The sequence below is a fragment of the Myodes glareolus genome, chromosome X (genome assembly GCF_982192425.1).
Source record: "Myodes glareolus chromosome X, mMyoGla1.1, whole genome shotgun sequence".
In the NCBI taxonomy this organism is placed as follows: Eukaryota; Metazoa; Chordata; class Mammalia; order Rodentia; family Cricetidae; genus Myodes; species Myodes glareolus.
This window is the reverse complement of record NC_142053.1, coordinates 48223869-48228492: the sequence shown is the minus strand read 5'-3', so window position 1 is coordinate 48228492 and position 4624 is coordinate 48223869.

The following is a 4624-nucleotide window of genomic DNA, read 5'->3' as shown; positions in this document are numbered from 1 at the left end:
TTTGTGGTTGAAGATTCATCTAAAATCCCTAAGTTGTTTTCACTACCTCAGCTAGTAATCGGGATCCTGGTTAGGGTTGCTAGGTTCAGAAAATAAAGGCACAGGACTTACAGAGAGCGACACTGAACACTATGTATTTTTAAATGTTATTGTCTTAAAGAAAGGGAAAAGGGAAGACTGACTAGGGACTACAGGACTTCAGTACGTGGGCGCCCCAGCTTTTCTTTCTGCCTCATATATCCTGGCCTGGGTGCCAGACAGGTTGCCAGATATGCCAGTGGGCACAGAAGAAGAACACCAAACAGAATCCAGCTTCTCTAGGTAAGCTGCCTCAGGAGAGAGGCAGCCTGGCAAGACAGAACGCTTCTCAACACCACTGCTCTTCTGCAGCCAAATACCACAAAGGAAAATGGCCCCAACTCACCCAGGCCGGCGAAGACTGAGTGGCAAACCTAAGTTTCCACTCTGGCCAGGATGTGAGGATACGGTCTCTCACCCGCACCAGGTTTTAGAAAAATTGCCTTGTATGGAGGTGACTTTTAAGAAGCAAGGCCAGGCAACACCGATACTAACATTTTCTTTGCTGTTTGTTTGTTTTCTTGAGATGCCTTTAGCCAGATATCCTGGTTTTCACTGGGTTATCCTAATTTTAAGTGAATCTGGATCCTGAGATTGAAGTCTAGCAAATTGTCATCACTCCAAGCCTTGGCAAGGAAATTGTAAGACGTTTTCTGGAGGCAGCATCAAGTGGGTAGATCCTGGGCGCCCCTCCCCCACGCCCTGATGGCTGCTTTTGGAAATTTTCTGCCGATGCCTGGTTTTTTGCTCCCTCTTTCTCATCTATCCTAAAAATCAATTATGGGAACAAAAAAGGCAGTTTAAACTCATGTGTCTTCTCCAAGGAAGATGTCTCTGGCAGGATTATTATGTGGAGTAAATGAGATAAAACACATGGGGAAAAAAAAGCCCTTGATACTCAGGAGTTGCCCAATAAATACTATTTTTCTTCTTATTATTGTAGCCCAGGCTTACTTGAAACATCATTTTTACTGAAAATTTATACACTATATTCTAATCTCAATTTCCTCTCCTGCCTCTCTATTCAGATCTTTCCTTGAAACTTCTGAGTGTGGGATCATAGATATCACAGATGTGGGCCACGGCACTGGAACACTGAGTCTCTCTCTCTCTCTCTCATATCTCTCTCTTCCTCCCTCTCCCTCTCTCCTCGCCTCCCCTTACTCAACAAGAATCTCCGCATGCAGTCCAGACTCATTTTGAATACACAATCATCGTGCTTCAGCGTCCTGAGTGTTGAAACCAGAGGCGTGCAGGATAACCATATCACTTCCCTTTTCTTACTTGCACATTAAAAGTAATGTTTGGACACCCTCACCATGCTGTCAGCCCAGGAATGAAACTCTCTGACCCTCTGAACCCTGAATGCCACTATTATTTTTAAAAATTAATCAATGCTTTCATTAAAACAAATAAGCCATGGTTAATGAAAATCCAGGCAGTGGGAACTGGTATGATGGGATAAAAAGGAAGTTTCTCTCTCTCCTGTCCCAGGCTACAGTTATCCACTTCCTCTCCCTCCAATTTATTCTTGCACAGACCTTCTATGCATGCGTATGCCTATATATAACCTTCCCCCCACCCTTGTGAGCACTAGATTCCTTGTTCCGTACCTTCATATGCTATTTTTAGCTTCTAGCAGCCTGGTTTTACTGGGCTACTGACCAGCGGTTGATCCTGGGGTCCGTATGAAAAACAGCCCTTTGAAACTTGTTGCTACCACTATTGGAAGGATGTCGTCAAGGATGTTGTGCATTGTATCCCACAGCATCCTCTCAGAGGCCCCTGGGAGGAATTCCTGTCTGATCTTAGGACGGAGAACAGTTGCCCTTCTGAGCAATTAGCTTGTTTTTTATCTCCTGGACATTGTGAATTGTGTAACGGCAAGGTTTCCCCTTTCCTGTTGGCTGCTGCAGAGCTTAAAGCCATCTTTTGGGCCCACCCTTTGTGGCAGCATGGTATGACTTTGGAGCCTTGTGCTTGCCGGTGCTTCCAGTCCACCTCCTGTTTTGCCGACCTTTAATTTATGCCGTCTTAACATATCTTGTGTGTCCTTATAAGGTATCTGAGCTCCTTTATGGAAGGCAATGGGGTTGGGATACCGAAATGACTGCCTGGCTGTTTGCTCACTGCCTCCAGCCTCCCTGCTCCCCTCCCTTAACCCCCACCGTACCTTTCTAGCAGTTTCTCCACACGCCCCTCTTGCTTGCTTAGCTATGATATCCCCCCTCCAAACTTTATCTCCATTTCCTTCACTGCTTTGTGGCTTAGGTGGAAAAATCAGGTTTGTCACTATCCCCTCCCTGCCCCTGTACTCACTTTCACACTCACTGTGCACAATTGTGCTTGCCGTCGTCGTTCTAGAGCAGAAATTCTGGGACTTGGATCTATATTAGGATAACCCTTTTAAAGAATTTGTTTAAAGATTTATTTCTTTTATGTATATGAGGTGTTTTGGTGCATGTGTGTCTATGTTCCATGTGCGAGCCTGGTGCCCACAGAGGTCAGAAGAGGGTGTCGGATGCCCTAGAAGTAGAGTTATGGATGATTATGAGTTGCCATGTGGGTGCTGGGCATTGAACCAAAGTCTGCTGGAAGAACAGCTAGTGCTCTTGACTGCTGAGCCATAACTCCAGCCCCCGTCCCATTAGGATCATTTACCATCCACCCAGGACTGAAGGTTGCAACTTGCAGCCAGGCACGCAGGGCATGTCAATCTGGGCCAGGCCTCCACGGATGCTGATGAGATGAGTTCTTTTTTTATTCGATTTCTAACCCATATGCATTTAAATACGCCAGCTCTCAAAAGGTTGAGGCAGGAGGATCCCACATTTCAGGTCAGTCTGAATTTCACAACAAGAATCTCCCCCTCAAACAGCACCCAAATGGTGATGAATGACGGAAAGGAGCTATGTACCAGGGAAACCGTCCCTTAAAGTTAGGAAGACCAAAAAGGCAAAGAAGAGAACATGAAGATCCTACGGAAAAATTGGGATTTCTGTCTATCCTAACCTGATACTAAGCAGCAAGACAATATCCATTAATTCCTTTCTGTTCCTAGGCCTCGGGTTTCTAATTCATTAAACAAACAAATGAAAACACCAGCCTGGTCTACAGAGCGAGGTTCAGGACAGCCAGGGTTACTCAGAGAGACCCTGTCTTGAAAAAACAAACAAAAAAATGAAAATAAAAGCAAGAGGACCTCTATGGGCCCTTCTGCTTTTGACAGTTTATGAACAGATACTCTATGTAATTCTTTTTGGTTTTGAGACAGGGTCTCATCTAGCCAGGCTGCTCTTGAACTCTCTGTGTAATCAAAGACGAACATCTGATTCTCATGATTCTGCCTGCCATGTGCTGGGATTGCAGCATGCCAGGCCAAGTCCAGTAGTCCCTCCCGTTCCTTTATGGCCTCTAGCCATTCCTGCCTCGGCCCTGGTGTCAGAGAGTGAGCCCCTTAGCCCCATCTGCTTGTAAGACCAGGCTCCAAACAGTTGGACGATTCTGCTTCTTGACCATAGAAGGGAGCCTTGCACAGTTAGGATTTTCCAAGCTGGTAGCAATGTTCTTGGATCCAAATCCAAGTTGACCTTTGTAAGAAGTTTAAGGAAAGCCCAGCCAGAGGCTCTGATAGGCCCACTACTTAGCTGTTTGCTCTGTCCTTCCGAGGTGCCAACCGCAGCAGCGACAGCAGGTGGAATGGCTCACAATGAAGCCCTTTTTACTGTTTCCTGTTAATCGCCCACCACCAGCCTCATTAGAGATGACTATGCTCAGCAGTTAGAGGACAGCACTTGCCTTTTCCTCAGAGTGGCTTTTTTGTTTGAGATCTTGCTACTCAGCTCTGGTTGGCTTTGTACTTGCTCTGTAGCTGAAGCTACACTCAAACTCCCCACAATCCTCCTGCCTTGGTCTCCTTAATTCTGTCATGGCAGGAATAGAGTGTGTGTGTGTGTGTGTGTGTGTGTGTGTGTGTGCACGCATACGTGGGTGGGTGTGTACGTGCGTGCGTGTGTGTGTGTACCAAGTCATGCATGTGGAGATCAGAAGAGAATTTATAGGATTGGGGTTCCGGGGATCAAACTCATGTCATCAGGTACACATGTCATTTCACGAGCCTAAATTTTGACTTTAAATTGGTATGTTTTGCTGGGCGTGATAGCATGCACTTGTAATCCCAACACTCAGGAGGTGAAGGCAGGAGGATCAGGAGTTCAAGATAACCCTGGGCTAAATAACAAGTTTAAGTCAAACCTGGGCGACATGGGAGATTCTATCTGGTTTAAAAAAAAAAAAAAAGATGGCTGGGCGATGGTGGCGCATGCCTTTAATCCCAACACTTAGGAGTTAGAGGCAGGCGGATCTCTGTGAGTTTGAGGCCAGACTGGTCTACAAAGTGAGTTCCAGGATAGCCAGTGCTAAACAGTGAAACGCTGTCTTAAAAAAACAAAAAACGATCTAGCTTGGAATGCAAACACCTTTCAAACATACAGAATTTAGTATGTACATGAAACCTGAAAATACTCAACATCCTTTTTCATCAGGG